A 15,714-nucleotide genomic window follows, 5' to 3' on the forward strand; every position below is an offset into this window, starting at 1 on the left:
GAAAGCTGGAGCTAGGTATGGGTAACAATGCCAAAAGGGGAATTTCCTCCCTAGTTTGCCCTCTGGGTCCATTTTCTGTACCCTAGATTTAATTTTCCATTCTTAATACATTGTTCTTATGAATTTGACTCTGAAAACTTAATTTTTCAAGATTTTTTTCCCCATTAGATTCCAAACCCCAAAGGATGTCATCATGATAGAAACTGTTCTAATGAATAAAAATAATGAATGGCCAAGAGAGGCCTCACAGCTGTAATTATTATGCATTTGTGTCATGTAAAAATTTAGAGATATTTAAGAGACTTCTAATGCATTAGTGATTAAGTAAAATCAATGAACTGCTACAGATATTCTTTCCTGATGTAAATTCTAATAACCAAATTTCATTAAGCACTATGCTTATTAGACATTGTTCATAGAACTAGGTTTGTTGGGTTCATGTTGATTGCATAGGGGCTGTCCAACCATCTTGCATGATTTATTAGATAAAATGCAGATTATAAAATATTTATTTGCAATAATTTTTGTTATATAACAATGAGCAAAGTTTAGCAATAAGATAAATTTTAAGTAATATTTGAACTAATCTTCAAAACATTTTGATCTTCAAGATTCATTTTATGATATCAACCATCTCTGTAATTGTTAAAATGTATCCAATTGAAATAGTATTAGCTTTCCTTCAGTTTTAGAATGTATTAAGCCCTGATCATTTCACAGGAAGCTTTTCTGCATTTTATTTTTAATATAGAAATATAAAGAACCTGGTAATGTGTATATCATGATAAAACATAGGATATTGGTAACATCTTACAAGGAAAGAGCAATTAAGGGAGTTCATTACTTTGTTCCTTTATGTATTAGGTAAATGGGATATTTAGGAAGTCGCGATATAACTGGAGTAACAGGCAATTTTGGTCTTAGAGTGAAGACCAAAATGAAGAGGATAAAGGCTAACAGAGTTTTGTCAAGAGAACTCTCTGGTAATAGGAAACACCCTTTTTCAACAATGCAAAAGATGACTCTACACATGGACATCACCAAATGGTCAATACCAAAATCAGGTTGATTACATCCTTTGAAGCTGAAGATGGAGAAGCTCTATACAGTTAGCAAAAACAAGACATGGAGCTGACTGGAGCTCAGATCATCAGCTCCTTATTGCAAAATTCAGGCTTAAATTGAAGAAAGTAGAGAAAACCATTAGGCCATTCAGGTACGACCTAAATCACATCCCTTATGATTATATAGTAGAGGTGACAAATAGATTCAAGAGATTAGATCTGGTAGACAGAGCCTGAAGAACTATGGACAGAAGTTCGCACATTGTACAGGAGGCAGTGAACAAAACTATCCCAAAGAAAGAGAAATGTAAGAAAGCAAAATGGTTGTCTGAGGAGGCTTTATTTACAAATAGCTGGGAAAGAAGAGAAGTGAAAAGCAAGGGATAAAGGGAAAGACATACCCAACTGAATACAGAGTTTCAGAGAATAGCAAAGAGAGACAAGAAGGCCTTCTTAAATGAACAGTGCCAATAAATAGAGGAAAACAATAGAATGGAAAAGACTAGAGATATCTTCAAGAGAATTAGATCAAGGGAACATTTCACACATAGATGGGCACAATAAAGGACAGAAAAGGTAAGGACCTAACAGAAGCAAAAGAGATTAAGAAGAGGTGGCAAGAATATACAGAAGAACTATACAAAAAATATGTTAATGACCCAGATAACCACGATATTGTGGTCACTCATCTAGAGCCAGACATCCTGGAGTGTGAAGTCAAGTGGGCCTTAGAAAGCATCACTATGAACAAAGATATTGGAGGTGATGGATTCCAGATGAGCTATTTCAAATCCTAAAAGATGATGCTGTGAAAGTTCTGCACTCAATATGTCACCAAATTTGGAAAACTCAGCAATGGCCACAGGACTGGAAAAGGTCAGTTTTCATTCCAATCCCAAAGAAGGGCAATGCCAAAGAGTATTCAAACTACTCCACAACTGTGCTCATTTCACATGCTACAAAGCTTATACTCAGAAACCTTAAAGTTAGGCTTCAGTAGTACATGAACTGAGAACTTCCACATGAACAAGCTGGATTTAGAAAAGGCAGAGGAACCAGAGATCAGATTGCTAACACTCATTGAATCATAGAGAAAGGAAGGGAATTCCAGGAAAACATCTGCTTCTGCTTTATTGACTATACGAAAGCCTTTGTGTGGATCACAACAAACTGTGGAAAATTCTTAAAGAGATGAGGATACCAGACCACCTTACCTGTCTCCTGAGAAAACTGTATGCAGGTCAAGAAGGCATGAAATTAAAAGATGCTTGCTCCTTGGAAGAAAAGCTATGACAAACTCAGCATATTAAAAAGCAGAGACAGGAAAGCCTAGTGTGCTGCAGTCCATGGGGTCGAAAAGAGTCAGACACAACTGAGCAACTGAATAACAACAATGAGAAGCAAGATTTAGAACTGGACATGGACCAATGGACTGGTTCAAAATTGGGAAAGGAGTATGACAAAGCTGTATACTGTCACCCTGTTTATTTAACTTATATTCAGAGTACATCATGTGAAATGCCAGGCTGGATGAATTGCAAGCTGGAATCAAGATTGCCAGGAGAAATATCAACAACCTCAGATATGCAGATGATGCCACTCTGATGGCAGAAAGTGAAGAGGAAATAAAGAACCTCTTGATGAGGGTGAAAGAAGAGAGTAAAAAAGCTGGCTTGAAACTCAACATTCAAAAAACTAATCTCATGGCATCTTGTCCCATCACTTTATGGCAAATAGAAAGGAAAAAAGTGAAGGCAGTGGCAGATTTTGTTTTCTTGGGCTCCAAGCTCACTGCTGATGTTGACTGCAGCCATGCAATTAAAAGACGCTTGCTCCTTGGAAGAAAAACTTTGACAAACCTAGACAGCATATTAAAGAGCAAAGACATCACTTTGCTGACAAAGGTCAATTTAGTCAAAGCTATGATTTTTCCAATAGTCATGTATGGATGTGAGTTTTGGACCATAAAGAAGGCTGAAAGCCAAAGAATTGATACTTTCAAACTGTGGTGATAGAGAAGACTCTTGAGAGCCCCTTGGACTGCAAGGAGATCCAACCAGTCCATCCTAAAGGAGATCAACCCTGAATACTCATTGGAAGGACTGATGCTGAAGCTGAAGCTCCAATACTTTGGCCACCTGATGTGAAGAGCTGACTCATTGGAAAAGACCCTGATGCTGGGAAAGATTGAAGGCACAAGGAGAAGGGTCGGCAGAGGTTGAGGTGGTTGGATAGCGTCATCAACTCGTTGCACATGAATTTGAGCAGACTCTGGGAGATAGTGAAAGTCAGGGAAGCCCGGCATGCTGCAGTCCATGGGGTCGCAATGAGTCAGACACGACTGAGTGAGTGAACAACAACAACAGCAAAGTAGGATATAATCTCCTCTGTCAACTCTTCTAAAGTAAATGTTTCATGCCCATATCTAAGTTACCTAAAACCTTCCTTTAGGTTAATTAATTAATTAATCATCTCAATAACCGTCACTTTGTAAGAGGTAGCAGCAGCACAGTAGTCCTGGACAGACATGTATCCTCTAGTTCAAGGTCAGAGTCAGGCAGTGTCCTTGCCTGTGAGCTTCCTAGAGGGTCATGGTAACACGAAGTTGTGAGTGTCAAACCCTCTTCTTCGTCTACAACTTGATATAGAATTGTTTTTCCTCTGGGTTTTTCCAATGCTTTCTTCTATAATGTGACTTTGAAACTTTCCTTCTAACTAGTCATGGAAAAATGTGTGCTTCACTACAAAGTCCATAGCTTTGCTTCGTTTTCCCCCACTGGGACTTTTTTTTTGTAGCTGCAAATCCTTATTTTTTTTTTTTGTAGCTGCAAATCCAATTCCTCCTTCAACAGAATTAAAGAATTCACCCTTAAACCTTCACACTGAATGGTATTGTGTACTTCTGTTTCATGTAGCACAACCAAGCTTTTGATTAAAACAGTATTCTATTGCTATAAGATGGTGCTTCTGGAAATATTTTTTTTCTTATTTACACCTGTAACAAACTGCATGTACATCTTACAATACTGAAACAAAACAAAATATTGCATTTAGCAATGGTTCCTATTTATGAATCTCTTCCAGAATATAAAACAAAGTCATGTCAGCGTAGGAGACCATATGACACCAAGAACAGCCTTTAGATTCTAGATTTACTAAAGCAGTCTCCTAGAATAGCCTTTGAACTGAGAGGTGGCTGGCAATGAGTCCGCACTGCATAACTGTCTTGAGACTGAGGCTGATGTGTGCTTTTGCTAGAAGACCTTCTAGCCTCTTGGTGTCCCAAGAGAAATTTTCATCAATTATATTTTCTTAAAATAAGATTAAGTTCTTTTAATTAACCCCCCAATAATACCAGAGGGACATATCATAATTAGACATTTAAAAATAGCATCTGTTGGACTGGTTACATTTTTTTAAAGTAGTAAGAATTTGTATGAGTGAAACATAAGAAGATGGGTTTACAAAAGCTGAGCTCTAGGGGTCTCTAGTTCCTGAAGGTAGTAGACTTTATAACTGACTGGAATTTGCAGATCTTTAGTTGTGTGTGCTAAGCTGCTCAGTCGTGTCCAGTTCTGTGCAACCCTATGAACTATAGCCTGCCAGGCTTCTCTGACCATGGGATTCTCCAGGCAAGAATACTGGAGTGGTTGCCATGTCCTCCTCCAAGGGATCTTCCTGCCCCAGGGATCAAAGTGAAAGTGAAGTCGCTTTGTCATGTCCGGCTCTTTGCGACCCCATGGATTGTAGCCTACCAGGCTTCTCCATCCGTGGGATTTTCCAGGCAAGAGTACCAGAGTGGGTTGCCATTTCCTTCTCCACCCAGGGATCAAATCTGCATCTTTTGGATCTCTTGCATTGGCAGCCAGATTCTTTACCACTAGCGCCACCTGGGAAACCCATTTAGTTACCTAAATCTAAAACCTATTGGGGTCTTGATGGTTAAATTTTGGAAGCCCAGAATGTCACATTCTTTCACATTTGGGCTAGTTTGACTCTCAAACAGCTATAAAAACCCCAGGAAGGGATAGGTGTGGGCATGACATGTAAGGACAGTCAGCTGAGGTTACTTGAAGCATTGCCCTGCCCCCCATCACCTTGCCTTTTCCATGTAACCTGCAGCTGATTTAATCCACAAACACTTATTAAACATCTCCCATGGGCTGGGCTCTGGTGATGTACCCATGAATAAGACACAGCCCTTATTTTTAAGGGGTTAACTGCCTGATGGGTGAAAGTGCCCTCTCATCAGGCTGACATGTGGTCACTCTGCACTGATGCAGGAGCAGCCAGCTTGTGTCCTGATCGGCACTGCCTGGGCTACACTGGTCCTTGTGACTTATTTTGAATATCATTCCCCAGTACACAGATAACCGTGGTTGATGTATAGGGAGAAGGAGGTTGGGGTGATAAGAACGAGGAGGGAGAAGGCCTTGAACCTGGGGTGAGGGGAAGAAGAAGACCCCTATGCTGAGTCTCAGAGGAAGAGCTGGAGGCTGCTGGCCCATTCAGGGAATGTTGCATGTATGAACTTGGAAAAAAATCAGAGAATCAATAATGATTTGGAATTAATATCTACACAAATGTCAGCAAGGGTTTGGAACATGAATGTGGATCCTAGTAGTAGGGGTGACAGAGGAAGGGGAACTCTAGAACTGGAGGTAACTTCCCCTCTGTGCACAGATGACTGGACTAGGGGCCTCTCGGCCACGTGCCCATGGAGACCTGTCTCAGTGATTATCTCCTATCCCCAGACTCTCATCTCTAAACCAAACCACTTGAGACTGAAAGTTTGAATGAGGCCCCTTTCTTCTGCCACCCTAGGGACCCAGTTTGAAATTTGAAGCCAGCTACCGTGTTCCCTGCTCAAATACATGGATGAGTAGGTAGTGAGATTTTTTTTCATTACAATTGCTGATTTATTCATTGATAGATATAGCCGACCACTTTTTAAGTTAAAAACTCTTTTATCTTATATTTAAATACTATCCAATATTTATATTTCATATTGATAAAATGGCTTAATCGTATATTGGGAAGTATAATTGTTCACTCAAGAGAAATCTCTCTAACTTATGGTTTCATAATTTCTTGTGATAAATTCATGAAAAGCATTTACTGATAAAGAGTTTATAATGATTTACTGTTTATTTAATATATGGAATTTTGTGGAAACGTGAAAAATTTACAAAATTCAACAAGCGCTCCCCCAGATAAAACCCAACTCACCTGTTTTTTAAGGCAGGTGTCGGCAAGAGGGAGGAAGAGGTGGTGTTGGAGAGATGTCACTTGGTTGGTTCCGGGAGGCACTTGGAAGGATAGCTGGGGCGCAAAATCGTTTCAGTGGCGCAGTGACCACAGCTCCCAGCCCCCGGCCTGTGCTGGCCTGTTTTCTGTGAGCAAGACCAGCATTCACTCCTCAGGCTGACAGGGCTTCCCCTGTGATATTTAACAGGACTGGAAATGAATTTTATGGCAGTTTTTCTTAACTCTTAACTTACAAATATGCTATAGATCAGCTTTCGGCTAGATGGATTGACTTATTAATATAAACAAAGTTGTCAAGAGGAGGAATGGATTTCTATGTGCAGTGGATGAGCCTTGGGAAAATATCTTGATTCCAAGGAAAGAGGGGAAAAAGTAGGGGAGGAAGTTTGTGCAAATGGAAATGTCAATATTCACTGCAGCTCACCCACTGCTTCACACCAGGCAAGCTCCGCGCTGTGCTCTGATTCTGAAAGGTGGAGAGAGCAACAGGAAACACTGGGATTCCTGATCACTGAATGTGTGCCAATTTCTTTGCTAAATGTTTCCCTCATATATGCCAGTTCTTTAATCATGATAGTCCTCACAAGAAACCTAGCATTATCATCCCCATCGTAGAAGGATTAGACTGAAGTTTAATGAGTAAACTGATCAAAGCTACACAGAGTGATAGAGGCAGTGTCAGGATTCGAATCCAAGCTCAAGCTCTGCCTGAAGATGGGCTGAAAGAAAGTGTACAGGGCCTCTGACTGGCAACCAGTGAGACAGGCAACCAGCTAGGACCATGCCTGTGAAGTCTTTGTATTCCTGTTGGGAAACATCATCTTAAAGTGTCCAAACACCATTTTAGAGTGGAGACCAGGTTGCATATTAAAGTCAAAAGAAGAAAACGAAAAATAATTATAGAGAAATTTAACAGGTTCTTTCAAGTTATTAATAAAAATATCAAGACACCATATCAAGGCATATTGTGCCTTATGCCTGGACTGAGAAGGGAAGACAGTTATAAGTAAAGAGCCAAATCTATGATCTAAAATAAGACAATAGCAGAAAAGTGATTTCACGAGGCAGTTGCAGGATGTGGCACTAAAAATCAAAAACCAAATCGTTACAGTAAATGCATGCTTTGGATTGCAGCCATTTGCAAAGTGAAGCCCTCTGGGCGTCAGACTTCAGAGCGTGAATGGCGTTGTCTCCAAACATCCAGACTTGACCATGACATGCCAATGGTGAATGGTAGAAAGTGGGGAAAAGACTTTCTGCTTTCAAGGGATTTAGGAAGCATGGTGAGCCGGGGGTAACTGAATCCATTTGATGGTTTCTGAAGCAGGCCAAGAATAGAAGTCAACCAAAAAGGACAGTAACTATAGATTATAGAGGTGAAGGTAGCAAAACTTAAGAATAATAAAATGTCAGATCAAAATAAAGGCCCTAATGATCAGATCATCTTAAAGATTATAAGTTGGAGTTGGGGATAATTCACCTGGGAGCTCAGATCATTCACTGAGTGTGATCCTTCACACTGAGTGTGATCCCAGGGCCTGAGAGGACCTGAAGGGAAGATGTTATAGACAGAGAATAAACAACTGTATACATAGGTGTGGTCTGATACAGGCTGGGGCTGGGGAGACCATGGGTCCTTGAGGCTAATTTACTGAGTCCAGTCTTTCATAAAAACTCACAACAAAATGTGAAAAATACCTTTCAGTCACTGGATTGTGTTTGCTGCCTCTTATTCATTCTGGGGAAACTGGCTTTGTGACTGCTCAAGTATCATGCCTGATTTCTTGCACATTTTCATTAGGATCATCTATAAGTCCTTGTCTATCCAATGGGATTATGACTGTCAAATGCTGGACCATAACAGTGTCTCTTCTCTGGAAGAGTGCTTGATACTCTGGGAGTGCGCTGCCCAGGATCAAGTACATAGAAGGGGATGACGTAGGATGAGAGGCTAACTTAGGGTCTGGAAGCACTGCAACTTACTTTCCAGGGGAAACGTTGTGATTGGCAAGAAATGACTCAGTGTAGTTTATCGTTTCTCAAGTCAAGGGAAGCTGACTTTCTGGGGATTTCAGGAGACACAGCCAGGGAATCATTTCTGGTATCTGGGACAATAAGGCTTCTTTAGAGTTTTCTTAGTTTTTTCTGCTGATGGCAAGGCAGCATGTTATCTGTTGATAGGAATGGGTAAGGAGACCTTTTGGGATGGAGTTTAGGAGATGAGGGGGCAGAACTTGTAGTAGGGAATCTAGAAGAAAGTAAGGGCAGTGAAATATGAGAACTTACACCTGTCTGTTGATGGTCTCTCTTCCTTTAGTTATGTCACAAAGCCTAGCAAAAATATCACTGAAGAAGTTATGGAAAAGACAGTCTTATTATTGCTGGATTGCTCATCGGGGCTAACCCTCAGCGCAGTGCAGGCATGCAGACTGGGCACAACTTCTTTGGTCCACACAGTGCTCTACAAAGGTTTTTAAATTTTTACTTTTAAATATTTGGAAAATAATTAGTTTCCTAAATTCTCACTTCTCTTGGGAAAAAAAAAGACGAATTAAGCAACACTGGGCCCAAGTACAGCTAAAGAACAGCTGCCCCCTTTAGCAGGGTCTCCTTTCCCCCACAGCCCCCGCATTCATGTGGCGTTGCTCCCACTCAGCTTCATTCAGGCTCTTTATAGGTGAGTTTAATGTGTTCTGAGAAACCAGAGAGGAGCGTGCATCTTGGAGGGGTGGGGAGGGGAAGAGACAGGTGGAAGCCTGTGCTCTGGGACCCTTTGTTGTTTGGGGTATGAGCTGGTATCCATAAGAGAGGAAAAATACTATGTAGCTAAATTTCTTTAATTAACATGACAACTGTCCAATGTAATACTTAGTCTTTAAGAGTTTAAAAAGAAATTCAGTTCCAAATACAGTAGGGCACAAAGGGAGGTGCTGTTCTTCACTGTTTTTGAGGCTGGGAGAGGGCGGAATGGGTTTGTTTTACGGAAGGAAGGATTTTTAACTAAATAATTAGAAGAAAATTGCTGAGAACATAATGCATTACAACTTTATTTTTTTGGTTAACTGTCTCTGTTGCTGCTTTGAAAATTCAGAGGTGTGGCACCTGGGATTTTCTCTATTCTGGTTGGACAAGTTGAAAAAGACTGGGCTGAGTTTTTAAATGGTGTTATCTCATTCTGGACTTTTCCCCACCTCTTTAAAGCAGGACTTTATGAAGGAAACGCATGTGTTTTCACTTCTTCAGATGCTTTTCCTCTGAAACTATGAGTTCTATGTAAAAGGGCACCCAAAGATGCTACAATATAAGAATTCACTCAAGGAAAACATTGGTTGAAGCATTCAGAGTAAGTCCTCCTTTTGTATCAGCTATAAATGGAATCTGAATCAAGCTAGTAGAGTATCTGAAATTGACTTTCAGATTAAAATAAAAGAGGAAAAATTATTTTTTTATTTTTTATTTCATTGATACCTCTGGTCCACATTGGTGACATTTTCAGTTTTAACCAAAAAGGAAAGAAAAAGGGCTCCAGGTTATATAGAAGGTTAATTAAAAATACTGTATGGAATTTAAAAATGCAAAAACATCAGGAATGTTAACCTAAGGGCAAGCTTTGCCAAAGAAAGTAGAGTGACTTGGGATAGCTAGAAAGCAAAATTTTATTTATTTTACATAAATCCAACATTCATTTATGGAAACGAAAGATCAGCATATAACTCACATATGACCCTGTCACTCCTTACTGTAAAGCGCTTGATGACTCCCATTTGCTGTAGAACAAAGTCCAAACTGCTTAGCACAGACTTTAAGGCCCTCTATTATCTGGCTCCAACCTATTTCCCTAGCCTGACATTTCCTATCCTTCCCTCCCCCGTTCAGGAATCTTGTGTTTCAGTCTCCTGAACTAATTGCTACTCCCACTCCCTTGGACCTGCTAATATTACTTACTCGATGGGAATGTCCTTTCCACCTTCTCTGTCATTTGACCTTCCGTCAGTCGGAGCCTGATGGGCTGCCGCCTATGGGGTCGCACAGAGTCTGACACGACTGAAACAACTTAGCAGCAGCAGCAGCAGCAGTCTCAGAAGCTCATCGGTTTCCCCATGAAGCCTTCTCTAGTTTCCCCAGTAGCAGTTAATCTCATGCCTCTCTCAAGTCCTACAGCACATAGCTTAGATTTCTGTTGTAGTTTTTTTCCTTTTCTGTTTTCTGTTATTTATGTGCATGGTTGTCTACCTCACTCTACTCTCTAGGTCATGCCCACATTTTATTTCTCACAGGGCCAGCGACAGGGTTTTGTGACTTTTGTTGTTTAACTATTGCCTATTGACCTGTACTTCCAATGTTTATTTTTAAATAGAATTTGATTGATTGGGCTATGATAACATTCCAGTATACTCTGTGTATAAGTTCTAACCAAACACCTTTAATACCAAATTCATCAGCTTCCCCAAAATGCTCTGTTTATACCCGTGGCTTCAAAATATTAAAAATCATTCCATTTTCTAATTTGGGGGTCATTTTTGACTCAACTGTTTTCTTCTTTTTTTTTTAATCATAATGTAGTATGACACTGGATTCTATTGGGTATTCTTTGAAATTGTTTCCATTTTCTCATTTCTGCTGCTCTTTACTCTTAGGTCAGGCCTGGGTCACTTCACAGTTAATTAAGTTCCAGAGAACTTTGCTGAATAACTCTTCCAACAACAAACCATTCTGAAGACAGCTGCCAGGAAAGTCTTAAATCATGTATACTGAAATCTCCCAGGCTCCAAATTTGCTACCACATAAAATCTAAACTTCTCTGTCCTGCTCTGGTTCTACAATAACTATCAAAATATAGTGGTTAAGAACACAGCTCTAGAATCTGGCAGAGTTAGGTTTGTCCCTACACTTACGAGGTCTATAAACGAGGGCATTTCAGAATTCCCCAAAGTTTGTTTCCTCTTCTCTAAGCTGAAGACAAGTGTACCTACCTCATAAAGTTGCCTTGGGTTTGGCGAGAGATGATGCCTGTGAAGCCTTTAACAGAGTGCAGAGTAAGAGCAAGAGCGCAAAGGACATGCACAACGATCCCTGCGTTGCCCATGGCTCTGTGGGACGCCAGCTCAGCTCTGCTCAGCTGTGCCTCCTCACCACGAAGGAGGTGAAGCGCAGGCAGCAGAGCCACCCTGAAGTGAAAGCTGCTCAGTCGTGTCTGACTCTTTCGACCCCATGGACCATACAGTCCATGGGATTCTCCAGGCCAGAATACTGGAGTGGGTAGCCTTTCCCTTCTCCAGGGGATCCTCCCAACCCAGGGATCGAACCTAGGTCTCCTGCATTGCAGGCAGATTCTTTACCAGCTGAGTCACCAGGGAAGCCCCAGAATACTGGCGTGGGTAGCTTATCCCTTCTCCAGCAGATCTGCCCGACCCAGGAATTGAACCAGCGTCTCCTGCATTGTGGGCGGATTCTTTACCAATTGACAAGGATCCTAACGGGGATTGAGGAAATTCTATATATGGAGCAGGAGTCTATGTATAGTGCTAAGAAAGGAAGTTAGGGATGGCTAAATGGAGGTGACCAAGAAGTAACCGTTAAAACAGACATGGAACAATGTACTGGTTCCAAATTGGGAAAGGAGCACATCAAGGCTGTATATTGTCAAGGCTGTATATACCCTACTTACTTAACTTATATGCAGAGTACATCACACAAAATGCCAGGCTGGATGAAGCACAAGCTGGAATCAAGATTGCTGGGATAAATATCAATAACCTCAGGTATGCAGATGACACCACCCTTATGGCAGAAAGCAAAGAGGAACTAAAAAGCCTCTTGAGGAAGGTGAAAGAGGAGAGTGGAAAAAGCTGGCTTAAAACTCAACATCCAAAAAACTAATATCATGACATCTGGTCCCATCACTTTGTGGCAAATAGATGGGGGAAACAATGGAAACAGTGATAGACTTTATTTACTTGGGCTCCAAGATCACTGTGGACAGTTACTGCAGCCATGAAATTAAAAGACGCTTGCTCCTTGGAAGGAAAGGTATGACAAACCTAGACAGCATATTACAAAGTAGAGACATCATATTGCCAACGAAGGTCCATATAGTCAAAGCTATGATTTTTCCAATAGTCTTGTATGGGTGTGAGAGTTGGACCATAAAGAAAGCTGAGCACCAAAAAATTGATGCTTTTTAACTGTGGCATTGGAGAAGACTCTTGAGAGTCCCCCTTGGACAGCAAGGAGCTCAAACCAGTCAATCCTAAAGGAAATCAGTCCTGAATATTCATTGGAAGGACTGAAGCTGAAGCTCCAATACCTTGGCCACCTGATGTGAAGAGCTGACTCATTGGAAAAACCCTGATGCTGGGAAAACTTAAAGGCAGGAGGAGAAGGGGACGACAGAGGATAAGATGGTTGGATGGCATCACCGACTCAATGGACATGAGTTTGAGCAAGCTCCAGGAGATGGTGAAGGACAGGGAAGCCTGGCATGCTGCAGTCCATGAGGGTCACAAAGAGTCGGACACGACTGAGCAACTGAACAACAACAACAAAAGGGAGGTGGACAATTGGTGAAAGACCCTGCAGCCAATAGTGAGTGGTTTGAATTCCATAAGCTGGGCAATGATTGGTCATCCTATGTCAGGCTATATTCTGAGTAGAGATGGAAATGAAGTTGTTTCTTGGGATTTATTGATTTAGACATATAAAGCAGAAAACACAAGGCCAGAGGTTTCTCCTACTGATCGCGATGCAGTGTTCTTATACTATTAGGGTTTGGAGACGGGGGTTTCTGTTGGTACCTCTGACCCATGTTGGCACGCTACTCACTGGAGTCCTGTGGTAGGGCTGCACATGCTCCCTGGAGAGGGCAGGGAGGACGAACGCAGCCCATGTGGGCATCTTATGAGTGACCCCAACATGCTCTTCTGCATAGTCAGTGGTGACTACTGGCGGAAACTAGATACCTGCAACTGGTCTGTGGGCCATTAGACACCAGCAAGGGTTGTTGGCATTGTTCTAAAGGACCCAGTTCCTGCTACTTCTTACCAGTTCAAGAGTCATTTGTCTGTCCAGTGAGGATGCTATGTGTACTTTGCAATTTTGTTTCAGTGTAGAGCATGAGCATTTGTTTATGTGGTTAGAATTTTAAATGCTTTTTGAATATTTTTTAAATTGTGTCTGAGTGTTTAAGGTAATTGGTTAAAAAAGAAAAACCAAACACCAAAAATTCACAATTCTATGTGAACAATGGTTTAGTTATCAGTCGAGATCACGTGGGCTTCTCTGGTGGCCCAGATGGTAAAGAACCTGCCTGCCAATGCAGGAGTTCGATCCCTGGGTGGGGAAGATCCTCTGGAGAAGGGAATAGCTTACCCACTCCAGTATTCTTGCCTGGAGCATCCCATGGACAAAGGAGTCTGGCAGGGTATCGTCTATGGGGTTGATAAGAGTTGGACACGACTCAGTGACTAACACTTCAGAGATCACATATTTACACAATATACAGTATATTTTTACTGTTTACTTCAGAATGTGTGGTGAATTGGCCGATCATATTGTTTTTAAGGCTGGAACAGACAATGGCACCCCAGGACCTCCTGTGCTGTGCAGAAAAAAACCTGCAATCATATCAACTAGGGAAACCGTTAGTCCTGTGGGCTTCCTGACATAGTCATGGCGGCAGCAGGGAAGAGAGGAAGGACCACTGACTGCTGCCAGGGCTCTGGAGGGTTCCAGGTGTTTCACTAACTACCCAGGTGGCTTTGGGCAAGTCACTCAGCTGCTATGACTTCAGTGTCCTTCTCTATAAAGTGAAGTGAGGAGATTTCATCTTACTTGGCAGATTGAACACATGTGTTTGGCTACATGTGTTCTGAAAACACCACTACACTTTGAGTAGTTAAGTAAAAAAGACACTAAAATTGAGGGCAATGAGAGGAGGAGAGGACACAGCAATAACATTTTGAAAGCAGGAATGGTGTGAATGAGGGTTAAGTAAGCCCACTTGAGGAAATGGAAACCTCAGCCAGGTGTAGAGGAGCCCACAAGCTATAATATTCTTCCTGCAAAGACTCGGCAAGGCTCAGTACTCTGAGACCCCAGGTACTTCTAAAACGGGGGGCGCACTCGGATTGGAAACAGAAAAATTGGCTAAAGATGTGGATCAGAAGCAGGTAATCAAAGGTACCCTCCCTGCCCTGCCCCATATCTTCAGCTGGGAAAGCTGAACTGACCCATCTCTTGTTCATAGGGCCATTCATCTTCCAGCAGGCTGGGCCCAGGCTTTTCCTCTTGGCTGAGTGGGTTTCCGAGAGATACCTGAAGTGGAAGCCTGAAGGGACGCTTGAGGCCTAGACCGAGAAGTGACACAGTGTCTCTTCCATGCATTCATCTAGGCAAAGCAAGGCAAAAGGCCAGCTCAGATTCAAGGGGAACAGAGAGAGATTCTACCTCTTGATGGACAGGGCTGCAAAGTCACGTGAGCTCCAGTGGGGTATGGATAAAACAGAAAGAGCTGTGGCCAGTTTTGCAGAGTCTACCGTAAGACACAGTAAGGATGGGACTCCTGAAAACACCCATAGGTTTCAAGATTGCACTGTAAAAATAAAAGGCCATATGGGAGAGAGAGAGGAAAAAAAAAAGGATTGGGGGCAGAAAACTCAAAACTTATACAAAACATTAATAAAAACAGTAATTGATACTCAGGGAAATAACTTGGACTCTGAAGGCAGGCAGCGTATTTGTGGCTGGGGCCTCTTGTGGCTGGTATGTAATCTGAAGTTGGAGAAATAATTGAGTGGGAATGTTGGCAACACTTTCATGGTAGCAGGGCTGCTAGTAACTCACGCAGTGTAGATAGAAGTGGCATTTTAAGTCAGTTTGGCTGCTGTTAAGGCCCCGACAGCCAGTACAACCTGCCTGGAGGCAAAAGCCACACGGGGCTGGGGTGCAGCCTCTTTGGGGTGGAAGCCCAGGTGAAAAATGCTTGTTTTTAATTTTCAAAATACAGGCACAGCGGTTCCTGTGGCCAATGCAGCAATTGATAAGAAAGCTTTTGTTTTTTTCCGGCTGAAATTTGGAATTCCACTCCACAATCTATTCTCTTGTGCTTAGGAAATATTGCATGTGAATTAGTGTGACTTTTGCATTACACTGACCATTTTTCTATGTGCCAAATGCATAGGAGCCATTTGTATGGCAGAACCATACCTTGTAGGGGAATAGACTCTTTTGATGGATTAAGTAAAAGTCTACACTGTTCATGGAGAGATCCTTAGCCTCCTTTCCCAACTTGCCTTCAAAAGCAGGCTTCCAGCCAGGCTTGTACCACCTGGACATGCAAGTAGAGGGTAAAATGAGCCGTGCAGGGAAGATCTCCGACACTTAG

General features: G+C 41.8%; 1 long non-coding RNA gene across 1 annotated transcript in view; it reads left to right on the forward strand.

The window, feature by feature from the left end:
- Positions 1 to 15,714, forward strand: part of LOC145516587 (uncharacterized) — a 588,280-nt gene that overhangs the window by 144,417 nt on the left and 428,149 nt on the right. The window lies entirely within an intron of this gene.

This window comes from Giraffa tippelskirchi, chromosome 8 (genome assembly GCF_054371585.1).
Source record: "Giraffa tippelskirchi isolate mGirTip1 chromosome 8, T2T-mGirTip1v1.2.pri, whole genome shotgun sequence".
NCBI classification, from domain to species: Eukaryota; Metazoa; Chordata; class Mammalia; order Artiodactyla; family Giraffidae; genus Giraffa; species Giraffa tippelskirchi.